The following is a 16,033-nucleotide window of genomic DNA, read 5'->3' as shown; positions in this document are numbered from 1 at the left end:
TATATATAGATAGATAGATATAGATAGATAGATAGATAGATAGGATAGATAGATAGATAGATAGATAGATAGATAGATAGATAGATAGATAGATAGATAGATAGATAGATAGATAGATAGATAGATAGATAGATAGATAGACTGCTAAAAAAAATAAAGGGAACACTCAAATAACACATCCTGATCTGATTGAATGAAATAAATATGAAAATAATTTCCACCTGTTGTCTATTCCATTTGCACAACAGCAGGTGATATTAATTGTCAATCAGTGTTGCTTTCTAAGTGGACAGTTTGACTTCACAGAAGTTTTATTTACTTGGAGGTATATTGTGTTGTTTGACTGTTCCCTTTATTTTTTTGAGCAGTATATATATATATGTACATGTTGGATTTATAAACATCAACAAATGTTTTGCGTGCTGCTAGAAATAGTTCATAGATTATCTTTTCATCTGAAAGGAAACCCCAGATAAACAAAACAGCAGTGATTTAAGAGAGGACACACAAAAACGTCCCCTTTAATGGTATTGAGTTCGAAGTAGACCATAACAAAAAAGATTTATATCTAAAAAATAGCTCCTTTGTGCTTAAGTTTAAATGTAGTAGCAAAACTTAATTGGTTTGAATGTAACAAAGGTATCTCAGCTTGTTACATAGCAGCATAAATGTTGTCAAAAATTAAAATAAAGTTCCTCAGCTAACAAAAAAACTCTGGGCCGTTAGTCACTACCTTAGCTTGCAATGGAGCACTGAAGTAAAATATGCTGAAGGGGACTATTATGTTAAATCAACTTTCTTTCAGCTTTATGTCATGTTATAATTTCCTCATCAAAAACATGCCTCACTGTTTTCTGAGTATTATCTTGATGTTTTATGTCAACATTTTTAAAAGATAGCTAATTTAATGGCTTTTTGAAAATATTTTTTAAAAAGTTCTGCTACTTCTAAAGACCTTATCCGTTTGGTCCATTCCATGACCTTGGCAATTAAAAGTTTGTTATTTAAAAAAACTTGACAAAAAAAAAGAAAAGAAAAGAAAGCTTTTAGCAAATATTACTATTTCATCAAATTTGTTTTGTTTGTGTCAATAATATATTGCGGGACAAACTGGCAGAAGTTCAGCAACTCCCTCTTTGTATTGAGCAACATTTAGCACTGTTGTATTTATTAGAATTCCCTCCTCATAGATTTGAAACTCCTGCTTAAGAACATACCAGACCAGCAATAAAATATGCTATGATTAATTTAAGCAAGTCTAAGCATGTTTATTTGTTGGCTTCTTCATGTAACATGCCTCTTGCCTTCTTTACATGTAAGTGTGTGCATGCATAGATGTTTATCTTGTGTTTCTTTGTGTTGCCCTATGATGGAGTGGTGACTTGTCTGTGGTGCACATACTCCACCTTTCACCCATTGTCCATGGAAAATATACAGTTTTATAATTTGCTGTGTAAATGTACATTTGCCTTGTGCACATTTTAGTAGATTTTGTTTGATCGAGACAGAAGCAGCCAAGAGGCCTGTGCTCTGGAGGAGATTCAAAGATCCACTAATTAGGTGGGAGAATACAAGATAATTACTAGTCATGCTCTCCACAACATTGGCTTGAATAGGAGCGCGGCAAGAAGAAAGACCCAATTCATATTTTGCTGCAAGTCATGTAGGAGGCACATAAAGCATGTGGAAGAAGGTGTTCTAGTCAGACGAGACCAGAAAGTAACTTTTTTCCCTCCCCTTTTATTTTACAATGCAGGAAAAAAAGTGTGGCAGGAAAAATAACATGGCTTTAAGTTCAATTGAGAATCTGTGGCAAGACTTGAGAAATAATGTTCTCTGTTGTTCTCCATCTAACCTGACTGATTTTGAACTGCTTGAAGAAGAAAGGGGGAAAAAAAGCTCAGTGAAATAATTGTAATTAATGTAGCAAGCAACTGTACGAAATAAATGAGTTGAATGATAATGCTGTGGGCTCAGTTGGTGATAGTTTGATGTCTATGAGAATGGCATAATCTGTGGCAGCCAGCACTCAATATTTAGCAGTATAAAATCCAAGACGACCAAAAGACAGTAAAAAAAAAAAATGTTTGGGGATTTCAGGAATCTCCCTTTGTGCCAATTTGAATCTGCTACGTTCATTGACCGCATCAACCGCAGTTGAAGACTTTGTGTGAACAACAGATGTATGAATAAAAGGAGATTAATGTCCAACTATTTTATCAGCCCTTATCCTGCTCGGCTTGTTTTTTTTTTTCTCTCTCTCTTTTTTTTTCTTAATTGTTGGATGGGATTTGGGAATCTACCAGGGAAGGGGAATTCTGAAGGAGTTTGTTCTCCAGAGATCCACTCCTACTTTCCCATGCATCTCATTTGACAGGCAAATCCAATGCAAATCTACTGTGCTGGAGAGGAGGACCCACGGAGAGTTGGGAGACACAGTGTACACAGGAGGGTCGGCCAGTTCAAATAGGTGTGTGCGTGTGTGTTTTAAGGGTAAACGGAGCATTCGGGGGGAGGGAGAGGCAGAGATGCTTTCAGAATCTGTCAAATCCCCCACTGCCTCATGTCTGACAATGGGGGGTTTGACAGCTAATAATATAAGTCATTATTAGCTGTTTTTTGTGTGTGATGGTTGATATTTAGCATGTGTGATTAGATGTGGGTGTGAGATTGAGATGTGTGTGAAAGTGTGCGAGAGTGTTCAGATTGCATCACAAGAACGTGTGTGACACATGTACCTTCCTCTTTCTAGTTGCAAAACAGCCCTTCTTGTCGTTGCCTCTGCTTCCGCGTGTGTGTCTCTCTCTGTTGTGCATCTCCCTTCATTCATATGCAGCCCCGCACTATAGTAGTGAAAACTGTGGGGAAGTTGTCACAACGAGAGGAAGCGTGTAGTAAAAATATGACAAGATATGCCGAGTATTGTTCACCTCATTGAAGGAGAGTTTCCTCTTTTTTTTTTTTTTCTTCTTGTTGGGGGTGTTTCTGTGTGCACTTCTTCAGAGGACGGCTACGTGTTCCCCACACTGGGATACACCTGCCACCCTACACACAAACGATGCACAAAAGCATGACTCCATATTTACATTTGCCGTTGTTCCTCCTGAATCAGACTTCCTCAAGAGAAGTTCTCCTGGATGTTGTTAAAGCGTGTAATAAAGATTGAATCTGCTTCCCAGTGAGAGTAAATCATTTGATTGTTTTATACTTCCTGAAGTCCAAGCATGACCTTTGCTGATCTTCCTTGCTTAAATCGGTGATGAGATAACATACTCCACTGTGGATAGATATCATGACAAATCTTTTAAAAATGTGCAAAATTACAACTAAACGAAAAATGACTTACAAAGACAGTTAGGTCACAAGGGCGTCACTTGCATCATCATTTGCTTTAGTCCTCAAATGCGTATGGATTCAGCTAGCATGGCTGATTCGCTGGTAGCTCAATAATATTACTATCTAATATAACTCACTTCCTGTTGTCTTCTTTTGTGTCCCCTCTGTGCAACCGAGGAAGGACGTTGACTGTTCTGTCAGTTCGGTGTGAGTGCTCTGCAGTCAGCTTTACTCTTTCTCTTGCTTCAAATGCCCAGAAGTTTGGACACCACACCTCTCCGCGTGCTTGTCATTCTAGCTCTTCCTTCGCCGGCCGGCATGGTTGATTTTGGACAACACGATATCTAAGATGTACCACTTAATTGAGGAAGCAAGACAAGGATGTGATATTTTTCTACCTCTCGCATGTTTCGCTCTGAAAAACAGACATTCTGGAAGAACCGGCTTACTTCTGCTTACGGTTAATTTTCAGCGGCAAATTATAAAATTTTACAAGTACAGCTGGAAATATGCATCAAATAATATGACTCATCTAGGACTTATTTGTCACGGCAAAGGGTGTGCAGATAATGGAATAGAAAGTGGATGGTAGTGAACATGTCGTGCGTGGGTGTTTGATAAGGATTCTTCCTGTTTTCCAAGTGCGTTAAGTTTCATTTTCACTGTCTTAGAAATGAGAATCACAACTGTCATTGAAAGTTGTATATATTGTACATAAATATATATATATATATCAAGTTTGCACTTTTATTCAAGAAAAGTAATGTCTAACTCATTCTTTTGTTCAGAAAACATTTTTTTTCTCATCAATAGGTGTAAACACATGTAAAACGATCATTATAATTCAAAGCACCAAGTATTATTACCTAAGATGCAACATCTTGTCTGAAAAGAATGGAGGCGAATAAATCCATATTAAAGGGTTAGAAATGCTACTGAGATGCTGTTTGATTTACATGCAATTCCCTATTGTGGTATGTCAAACTTTATGGCTCCCTAACGAATTCCTTTCTACAAGCATTTTTTTTAGGTTCACTCTTAAATGCTTTAGATAATCACATAATTTTCACTGGAAAATCCCTATGTGAAAATATGTTCTCTCCTCTTCTCAAATAATACATTCTCTGTGATTACCCAAAATCTTCTGGTTCAATTTGACAAAGGCCTGACAAATACCAGGCATGTAGAATCAAGAATACCAGAACCAGTTTAACAACACAAAGAAGGCTAAGAGATCACAAATGGAAAGGCATTATACTATATGTGAAGAAAAAGATATTCCCTCCATCAGTCACGAAAGAGTTAGAAAAGCCATTTTTACGGCCCTGTCCACATAAAAATATTTTTTTCTTCAACAGGTTGTCTGTTTCAGAACCACCTGTGAAACGACTGTTTCCGGAAATATTTTCATCCACATGGAAATGCAGAGAACAGCCCAAGATGATGGTTTTTATTTCCTCATTCCTGTAAGTGGCGCCAAATGTGGACTAAACTAAAATGGAGAACAACAAAGTGTGAGTGCAGTCTTTTCTGTGGAGTGAGGACAAAATTGAGCTTCTTCTCCGTGTCTTATTGGATTCTAAGACTAATAAACGTCATTCGTCGTTGTTGTTATGATGTGTCGTTTTGATGCGCTTGGGGTTAAAGTTCCGGTCAAGAGTCGGACTAATAAATGAACGTTTTTACAAAAGAGATGCTTTCTAAAACACTTTCAACCTGCAATTTGGGAAATATAAAAAAAAGATTAGTGTCCCCCCAAAAATTTGGAAGTAGGGCACAGAAATTGTCTGATGTTCAAAACTTTCCCATACGGGTCAGGCCTCAGACCTTTATGAACAAATGCTAGAACATGGAGCAGTGGTGGACTTTTCCAAGAGTGATTGACTTGCAAAAATTATTCAGAGTTCATTGACATGTCACCCAGGGCGTCCAGGACCCATAATAGCATTTAAAGTTCTGTAGGCCTGTCTTACTTGTGAAGATCAATCAATAAGAAACAGCTGCAAGCATGGGAGTTTTCAGCTTCAACATTGTTCATATAAAAGAAAACAAAAACAAAGCACTGTTTCGAATTTGTTGAAATCCATCTTAATGATCCTCAAAACTTCAAAAAAAAGCTGTTCTGTGGAACGCCTGGTTGCATTTGGTGTAAAACTAACAGAATTTCCTAAAAGGAACATCACAGTCAAACAGTCAAAATGTGATTTAATCTGCATTCATCAAAAAATTTGTTTTTATTGGTGCAGTTTGGACAAAAAAATTCCCTAATGTGAGCATATGTATTAAGAAGAAAAAAAATAGTAATATATAATAGTTGGCCCAAAAAACATGAGTAAAGGACAAATAAAGTCAAAGTGAAATAAAGTCTCAGTGTTGCAAGCCCAACCAAAACTACTGGATCCGGCTGAGCAGGAACAGGTGAGAGTATCCCAACTCAGGCTGCGAGTCCGGACACGATATCAGTCGTGACGGCGAGCCTCGGATAGGAACAAGGAACGGGGGAGTGAGACTGGACCCGGAAAAACGGGATTCCTCTCTCATTGCTTGCTCACGGAGCAGCATACCTGTCCCAGACTTTCCCACGAGAAAAACCCCAGGCGTTTTTCGGTCCAGGTAAAAGAGAACTTAGCAAGGTAGTTAGACAGATACTACATGAAGTTGCAGGGGGGAAAATAGGATTGACACAAACAATTTAGGATTATATATTTTTTCTAGTTAGAATGGGTGGGGATCTGAAACACCATTCAGAAATCTGCAGGCAGACACCCACATGGATCAAATGTAAAATTTGTGAGAAAACCACTATAGGCATCAGCTGGCCGGCTCTGGACCACAAAGTTTTCATAACTGTCTGCGGAGTTATGTTCAGCTTAGAGACAAGCAACCGACACCTATTGGTTTTATTTGGATGTAAGAGAGAATGACTAAAAAGGATAACATATCTGGCCTGATCCTCTTGTTCTTGTTTATCCTTTTCCACTTGTTTACACACACGCACACGTTTGTGCACTGTAAAGAGGGGGTGTTGGCACTTCTCGTCTGTCATGTTATTTACCTTGAACCGCCTAAGATGCTCCCTTTCTTTCTCGTCTTTTCTTCCTCTCTTTCTCCCACTGCCTGCATCCATCCATCGACAACTGTGTCGAAATCATTTAGTCATCGTGTCGGACCGGTTCTCGCTCTTTTATCAGCTGGATGTGAAGGGATTGCTTTTCATTCACCATTTCTTCCTGCTCTTTTAAGGAACACACGTGGAACAATTACGAGCTAAGTAAAGGCGTATGTGCTGCGGGTTTTAATCTCTGCGCTCATTGTGTGAACTATTTCAGAAAGGCAGGTAAGAGAAAAAGAAAAAAGAAAGACTTTAAGGTGACGGTGAAGAGCACCTGCTCCCCACACCCCCAAGCAAGGTCCAAATTGTATCTAACCTTTGACCTGCCTGCAGGACAACCAAAGCAGTGTTGGTTTTAATTTTGCAGCTGCACACTTCAAAATCAAGTGTTTTCTGCACAGTAAAACAAGACCTAGAGCTAATTTGTAGCCCTAAATAATCTCTAATATCTAACTCTGTTCAGCTACATAAAGAAGGTAGTTGATTGAAATACACACTTTTAAATTTAGTCATTCTTCTACTGTAGCATGTGAGCCACTTGAAGTCTCAGTTTTGCCCCCACTTCTTTTTACACCAGCTTCAAAACTCTCTGAGTGACTTGAGTGGCTTCAAGAAATTACAAACTGGCTAAAGAAAAAACTCCCTTCGATTAAACTCCTCAAAGTCTGGAGAACGTGGTTCCTCTGATCAGGCAACAGATTAGACTTTTGAACTCGACCATCAAGCCGATACTTTGTAATTTGGCTATTGTTTTCAATCAGCCTGGGTCTGCTAAAGATCACTCAGGAAAGTGATCTTAGCTGAAACAGTTTTTTATCATTTGAGAAATGCTTCTAGAATAAGAAGGTTGGCGTCAAAACAGGAACTTGAGGTAGTTATTTATGCTTTTGTTTCCTCTCGTCTAGACAGTTTTTATGCTCTTTTCACATGCGTCAGCAAAAAGACCCTCGATCACCTTCAGATGATCCAAAACGATGCAGCGGGACATGCAGCTGGAAATCAACAGAGAAGCTCACATCACTCCTGTTTTCATTTTAGGATCCATTTTAAAATCTTGAATTGAACTTTTTACAAAATTAAATGATGCACAATCCACCTCCTTTCCATGTCACTAAATTGTTAAAGTCACATACTTAATCTCAAACCCTTGGGTTCTTAAAACTAAATCTACTTGAACCAGGTAAAAAAAATCCAAGGCTATCGCTCTCATTAGATTGTTCCACCTTAACTAAACGAGACACTTTCGTTTTTATCTTGCCTTCAGATTCTGGACTCATTTGTAAATTTCCGATAAAGTATATTCATTCATTCATTTAAAAAGCAACTGAAAACATTCAGCTGTTTTTTTTTCTCAAGATATTTTTTCTTGAAATATTAGTCGATAGTTTTTGGTGTTATTAATACTGTTTATACTACATGCTCTTTGACATTTTTATCAGGCAAAGGTCGATATATAAAACTCAATTACATACTACTTACATTCGTCAAATATGCACATTGAGATCTTTAAAAACCTATTGCTTTATCTGAATAAAACATCAAGAATGACGACTGCCATAACTGAGTACATTGTCACCTTCTGCCTATTAACTAGTACAGTAAATAAAGTCCCCAAGGCTTAAAGTTAGATTCAATCACCTGACAGTCTGCGCCTTAACAAGGGCTTTTCTGCCATTGTTTTTATTGTATGACACGTTCAACTTAGGACAGCCTCAGACACAGCCTCGCCTGAACTTAATATTGTTTAGAAAATGTTCAAAAGAAGCGGCGTCGATGACTCATTTTCAGAGATCCTCCTTGTGAAGTCATAGATTAGCTAAAGTCTGCGCAGCTCAACAATGAAACACCCTGTTTAAGATGCTCTCTGTTTAGTATTGACAGCAAAATTCCTGCTAAACGGAACAGTTTATTTTTTTCAAACGGGTCTCTGGGAATAGACACGAGTGCTGAGAAATGTCACCCTTAAAGAACTAATGTGGAAATAGTTCTGAAGATGAGACATTAATTAAAACTTTCTCTTCTCATACCCATCGACCCTCATCCAAAATCAATAAAATAGACGAAAATAAGATAGCAATATGAAACAGGGGTTGAAAATATGTAACTACCAATGATTGCATAGAATAAACAGGAATGACTGCCAATGCCTCTGTTTGTGCATAAGTAAGTAAGTACATAAATAAGAAACTAAAGTCTATGCTGGACCGAAGGGGTCAGAGACTACAAGTGCATCATGTTTGAGGATTTTTATTTTTGTAAATCTTTCAAACACTTTGTGAGGAAAGATGGTGAAAATTTTCTGAAAAAACTAATGGATAATTAATGTCTGACATCAATTTTACACACAATATAATAAATTACACCATTGTTTCCCTGAGTAACAATAGATGCACAAAGGAGCGGCTATTTGTTTGCTGCTGTTCCCTTCACCAGCTGCTTGCTGAGCCCGTTTGACAAGAAGGTCCGAAATAAACTCAGATTCATCAGCCGTTTGATCTTAAGCGAACACTTAATAAATAGGTGAATCGATTAGTACTTTGTGCACACAATGTGTATCAACCCCGGGGTTACCACGGTTTTCTCTTGGAAAACTGGTGTCATCTGCTGACAAGTGGAGATGTTTGTGCAAATTCAGCCCTTACCTAAACTACTTCTAAGATTTGACACCTTACAGCCTCAAACATTTTATTTTATTTATTTTTTTACAAACAACTCTTAAAAGTGTTGTGTGCATTTGTTTTCAGCCCTCTTCTATGAATACTTTGTACTTTGAGTCCAATAACAGCTGCAAATCTTTGGGTAGCATCTCTACCAGCTTTGCACATACTGACCATTTTTGTGCTTTGTTTCAGCGGCTGAAGTACAATATTCAACACCATGGATGGACCGAAGCACTTTATGCAGTTGATTATTTCTCAATTATTATATTATCTTGTTGCATCTTAGTGTGTGACAAGGGGAGATGCATGCGTGTAAACCTTTCCATAAAAGAGAGTTATTAATTCTGTAACTTGTCTAAATGTGAGCGGGCCACACCGCTGGTAACATGTTTAAGTTTCTGAAAAACCAAGTGGGATTAAAACTTTGCCAATTAATGCTTTAAAGTTTAATGTGTTTTCATTATAAAGGTATAATTCGTGGAGTGATTCACTAATCATTTGATCCTTTTACCTGAGAATTTCTGTGGAAATACAAGAAGCAGAAATCCTGCTGAAAGTATTTGGTCATTTCTGCTGAACTACTACTTTTTGTTGCACGTGCATTTGCTTCGGGGTTTTGATTGAAAGGGACTAATTAGAAACGCATGCCACCGCTTATAGATTTTCATTTTCCATATGAATAGATTTATTTATTTATTTATTTTTGTCTTTGTCTCAACAATTAGTTGTAAATGGTGGAAATATATAGTTTTAAAAATGTAATGCCAATACTCACTGCTTGAAAATCAACTCCAGGAAGGCGATTAAACAAATCTGATTTCCGTTGTATTGCTGAAAAAGACATGGCTTAATAAAAGATTTGACATGTTTCATGGCTTATTCACAGTGGTGACTGAGCCAAACAGAAATTTTCCATCATATCACCGACTCACTATTTGCATTATATTTGTATGTTTGCATATAATTTGCATTCAAGTGTGCTGGTGGAAAGTAATCCTTTCACCTAGATATCCATTTGTGAAATATTTTGCAATTTAGCTTTTTTTTTTCTATAAGTCTGAGACACGTGAGAGTGGATCGTGAACTGAGATTTGTGTGTCTATTTTAAATTTCTTTTGATTGATAGGTCAACAGTGTGATGACAGGCAGGGTGAAGTCCCAGTCACAGGTGGACTGCGGACCTGAAGCTTACAGTAAAGGATATGAAGGTTTTCACTGCTTCACCTCTTGTGCAAACACAAGTAAAAGAAGCTTTCAGGCGTTTGCACAGCGACATCCTGTTCAAGAGAGCCCCTCTCCTTCCCCCTCCAAATACACACACACACACACACACACACACACACACACACACACACACACACACACACACACACACACACACACCACACACACACACACACACACATACACCACAGCCTGGACAGTTCCTCATAATGGGAAAAATTAAAGCTTCACTTTTGCATTGTGTTTCTCTTAAGCAATAGTGGACAATCCAACATTGTGTGAGGGTTCAGGGTTCTCCAGCACAATTGGTCCTAACTTCTACTTTGTGATTGCAAAAGCTAAATATTTCAATTTGATTTGCGACATAAATGTTTGTACACTGGATAAATCCAACTTAGGCTGCTGCACATTTGGCGTCGTTTTATTTCTAAAGCGTATTTAATATGCGTGTTACTGTAATCAAAGCAATTCAGCTATCAGTCTCACACGTCAAACATTCCAGAGGTTGCAGCGCAAAGATAATCTTCATGACCCTGTCAGGTCCAGCTCAGCATGACAAAGGCTCTAAACTTCTCAGAAGACTTGAAACTAATCGCATCATTGACAGGAAGTTTAAGCAACACACTCATCTCTAAGTAAGTGGATGACTTATTTACATTTAAAAGTCGCCTAAGAGTTACCCAGAAATGTGCCAAAAAGAATGGAGTTCTCCTATATCATTGTCAGTCTTGTGTTTTTCTGTGCAGCTCTTCTCTCACAGCTGTTCCACATTCTCCTCCAATTAAGTTCACCCGGTCCTCATCATTCGGCTCCCTTTCCTCCACAAGCTCTCTGGTTTTCATTGTTAGAGCTGATCCTTCACCTGCAAGTTTATCTGTTATCCTCGCTGTTAGGCTTCTGTCTGCAGTTTTTGTAGACAACTTATTAGAGCTGCAAATTAACCAAAGTGAGCTAAAACTATGTTATTATACCTCATTATTAACATATTAACATAAGTTGTAAGAAACTTATGTTAATTCAGGAACTGTGATAAAAATGCACCTGTTTTTTTCTTCTAGATGTTAAAATGTTTCTTTTAAAAATGTATCATTTATCAGACATACTTTCATTACATCTTGTCTTAATTGCTCTTTCCATTTCCAGCTGATTTAATAGGACACTGTTATTTTTCTCAATAATTTTACAAACACTTCAGAATTACAAGAAACTGTCAAGCCATATGTATGAAGCGTACAAGAACAAAATGGCCTTTGTTTGTGTATTTTGCAGCAGTGCCCAAGTAGCTGGCAGTACTTGCTGGATTTTAAATTGCATGAACCGCAGGGGACTTGATGAAGAGACCCTTGCAACAGCTTGTCCTTGAGTAGAGTCCAGTAGTTCCACCATTGGTCCCAGACATCAAAGGATGGATTTCTCAGTAGATTTATAAGCATCTTTACTTTCGGTTAATATTTTTGGCTTACCTCTCATATTCACATTAACTGCACAATTTCAGTAAATATTTAATTACAGTGCTAATGCTGAGAATGTTACTAATGATATCAATTATGATTAACAGTCATTTTCCAAACTTGTTCATTCTTTGTCTTCACTCTTTTAGAGGTCTAGCATCTCAGGCATTTAAGAAATATCCATGTTGTGGGCATTCAGAAAGCTTGGAGTGTATTTAATTGGCCAGATGGATTGTAGTTGTGCAGAGCATGACACATAACACACTAAGTCCTACCAAGACTTGCAGTCTTTCAATATTGCACCCTGATATTGCGATCATGATTGTGATTTTATATGCACGGTCCATCTCTAATTTACATGCTTTATTTCAAATAGAATTGTGATTTACTATAAGTAGTAATTTATCTAATAATTTCCAATAATTTTAGAAATTTTCTGCACACAAAGCATACTCTTGCCAACTCAAAAAATCTGGCATCTTCTTCTGAAAATTACATGTTTTCCTATTTCTGGATGTAAATTTATCTTGCCATATGTTGCATATTTAAACTATCTGAAATTATTAAAACTCCATTTAAGCAGCTAATCTTAAAAGTTGAACCATATATGGGTCAATTTTAAGTAATCATCTTTTTAGATTGATTAAAATATTTGAGTTTTTTGCAATTGTGTATAATGTATTCAATAATATAACTAAAACACAAAACATATCACAAAATGAGTTATTAACCAGAGTATTTACCTGGAAACAAAGGCATTTTAATCAAACAGACAAAGCTTTCTGTTTCTGTTTTCAAAGTTGCAAGTATTAGTCGTGTCTTGTGTAACTCATCTGCATGCTCTCAGCCACAGAAAAGGTAAGGATGGAAAAACAAAAGCACTTTTACATTAGATGGCAGATAACAGGATCTTCTAAATGCTGTTGCAACAACTTCCAGGAGGTGTTTTGTGAAGCGCAGCACCTGCCCCTCTGAAGACTGAACCCTATCGTGTTTCTAATGAAATCTTCTAATGTACTGAGTGCAGTTTGACCGGTTCAACACGTGTGTACTGTGTTAGGATCTCATCATGGGCCAATTTTACATGTGCAGACTTGTTCGGGATTTACGGAAAATGCATCACGTCAATGTGTGTGTACGACATAGAAATATGCACAGAGGAAATGCTGAGTAGAAACTCATTAAGGTTTGTTGCCCTGTTTTTTGTGTGCATATGTACTGATATTCAGTCTTTCGGATTCGGCTCATAAAGTTTATCGGTTAGCCCTGTGGATCACATAAGTCAGCTGAAAGCCTTCACAGATCAGAGCAGCTCTAAACACATCTCCATCTTTCCAACTCTCTCTTTCTCACACACACGCATACATCGTGAAGTGAGTAGTGGAAAGCATCAGATGGGGCCCTGTTGCTGCGACACCTTCACTCACTCTTTTTCAGTCTAACCCATCTCTGAATGCCCCACACACCATTTGCTTGTGCCCTTGTATCTTTGTAAGAGCTATCAAGGCCCTGTGTTTCCTGTTTTGCAATCCTCCCCATGGCCTTACCGCAGCCTCCCAGACAACGCCTGGCCCTGGCTGATTCAGGAACAGCTTGTTTTTTTGCCCCCCTCAAAGAGGGCATTCAGCCCTGAGGCGTAGTTATTCATGCTTTGCTTACACTAACTGTGCTTTATTGTTTGTCATTTGTTTGATTAAGAACATGATCTTCCCAAGCATAATTAACTTCATCTAACGGTGGACAAAAACCCACAAAGAAACAAACAAGAGAAAAGTGATGTCATAAACACTCATAGTTACAGATCAACGGTGTGTATAGTTTGTATATTTTATCTCATTCTGCTTTGTTCAAGAAAAAAAAGGTGAACTCAAAACTAAATGGTTGAGATCAGAAAGGTTGGACCAGCAATAGAAAAATTAAAAACTCTAACACAGTTGTTGGTACTTCGGAAAGACTTCGCAAAAAAGCGACGTCCTACAATGTACTACCTGCCTGACATGGAATATGTCAAAAACAGCTTAAAACCTAATGAAATAAGTTTTTTTAAAAGGTATTAAACATCCACACTATTCTGACAATTTAATCTGTCATAAAGATAAATACCATCTTTGCATACAGCCTTTTTGTTTTGCAGTTCTAACATGCTAGCAAGATATCAAGTGAAAGAATAAAGGAGAATTGTGGAACAAGCCTGATGTGGTGATATGTTATGAAAGGCGACGGCAGCAGCAGAATAAATCTGCTGGCGCTTATAGAGCAGAAGCACTGCATGATCTTAGAATCTGAAAAAGAAACAACTGTTATAATGTTTTTAATCACATAATTTATTTGAGAGGTGATAGTGTATGAAGAGTATGAACATTGCTCTAACAAATGCTAGGATTTTTTGTTTTAAGCCAGACCCCTTTGGGGCCACAATCCCAGCAGCATGCTCTGAAAGAGCACAAGGCCTGATGTGAAACTTCATTTGCCTTTCCGCAGCTGATTTGTAATTGCCTGCAATAAACTACATGGATCCGAGTTGGCAAGACTGGCAGGGCCTCCCTTCATTTTAGCTGTCTCACTAGTCTTGACAGGCATGTGGTAATGGTTTTAGTTTGGTGTTAGGCCCAATTTCTATACCATATGAGAATACCAATCAAAAGGAACTTATTTCTTCAGTTCTATATATACATTTTAACATGTTTCAAAGCCTAAAACTGAGATAATTAAATGTAAAATTTAAGAATGGTTATAGTCTGTTTAAACTATTTTGTGATGTGTCTAACATGTAGAATATATCTTGGGTTCAGAAAACAGTGTAGTGTAGTTTCCCATTGTTTCCAACATCTGGTCACAGTGACTTCTGTTTTTCCTAGTTGTGTCAAGATGCGGGGCATTTTGACACAACTACCAGATATCTTTCAAACCCACAAAATGACTCCTGTCAAACTCTATCGAGTGCTGAGGGTGTAGTCCAATGCATCTAGGAAGAATCCTCTTAATCTGATTATACCTTCACTCACTGATTTGACTGGTCATTGAAAGCTTCTCAACTCATGCCCTCTGGTGACCATACCAGACCTGTCAGCTCTTTGTAAATCTAACAATTTGCATATCCACCACTGAACTGCATATTTACAGCATGTTTGAACCACTTCTTCTAGGTGTTAAATAGTTTTTTGACTGTTTTCAGTTTTGTCGTTTATCCTTTTTACGGGTCTGGGTTATGTTGGTCTCCAGCATGCAAAACCTTTCAGAGAGAGTTTTTGTAATTGCATGTTGGATCTGGTTATCTTTTTATTTTGCAGGTGTGAAGCATTGTGTGACATTGCATGACACCGGGTTATCAACCTGGACGCACCTGTACAAGTGTGTGTGAGCGTGTATGTGTTTGCATATGAAAAACTCCTCGCCCACCAATTATCTGTCCACAGGGCTGTGCACCTGCACTTTACAACTTATCTGGCCAACGTGCCAGATAATGACACTTAAGACAAAGTTGGTGGAATACCAATGCATCACACTAATCTTACAAGCAACAGGGCTTGTTTTTTTTGGTTTTTTATTGCGACAATACACTGGATTGGATTAATAAATGCCGAACTGCTTGTTGAAGTGCTTCACCTGCACACAGGTGTACTCCTGGTTGCGTACATGAGTGCGTGAGAGGGAATCTAACACAGAGTGTGCCCCTGTGTTCATTTACATGTATGACCAAAAAGAAGAAGAAGAAAAAAAAACGTCAGAAACTATTTGTGCAACCAGAAAACAAGCATGGGATTCCCACTATAACAGCAAAAGTATTCGGTAAAGTTTCCCACTAATTATTCTGGTAGCTCGATTATGTAACGGCGGACTCAGAGCAATGCCAGTTTTGGGGCCCGAGGCTCAGTGGTCAATTGGAAATAGCAATGGACGGCATGGAGAAGCATTGCTGTGATGACATGATTAAAGGAGAGTAGGAGGTTCTTAAAGAGACAGAGGCCAATTTCAAGGCATCACAGCAATTGTCATGATACAAAATCACATTTTTGTGAAGTTATTTTTTATATATGCATAATTTTCTAAACAACTGAAGTTAATACAGTTGCTTAATTGCACAATAAAATTGTACTACGTGCTAGATTAATAAATAACATCAGCCCTTTAAAATAGGAAGAAGGTCTTTACTGCAGCAATAGAAAACCCAATTGAACAGAACTTTACATCAAAACCTTTTAATCCCCTGCAAGTTGTGCTGCTCTGCTCATAAATAACAAATAATAATA

The sequence above is a fragment of the Poeciliopsis prolifica genome, unplaced genomic scaffold, assembly GCF_027474105.1.
Source record: "Poeciliopsis prolifica strain line A6 unplaced genomic scaffold, Auburn_PproV2 SCAFFOLD065, whole genome shotgun sequence".
NCBI lineage: Eukaryota > Metazoa > Chordata > Actinopteri > Cyprinodontiformes > Poeciliidae > Poeciliopsis > Poeciliopsis prolifica.
This window is presented reverse-complemented; position numbering follows the sequence as displayed.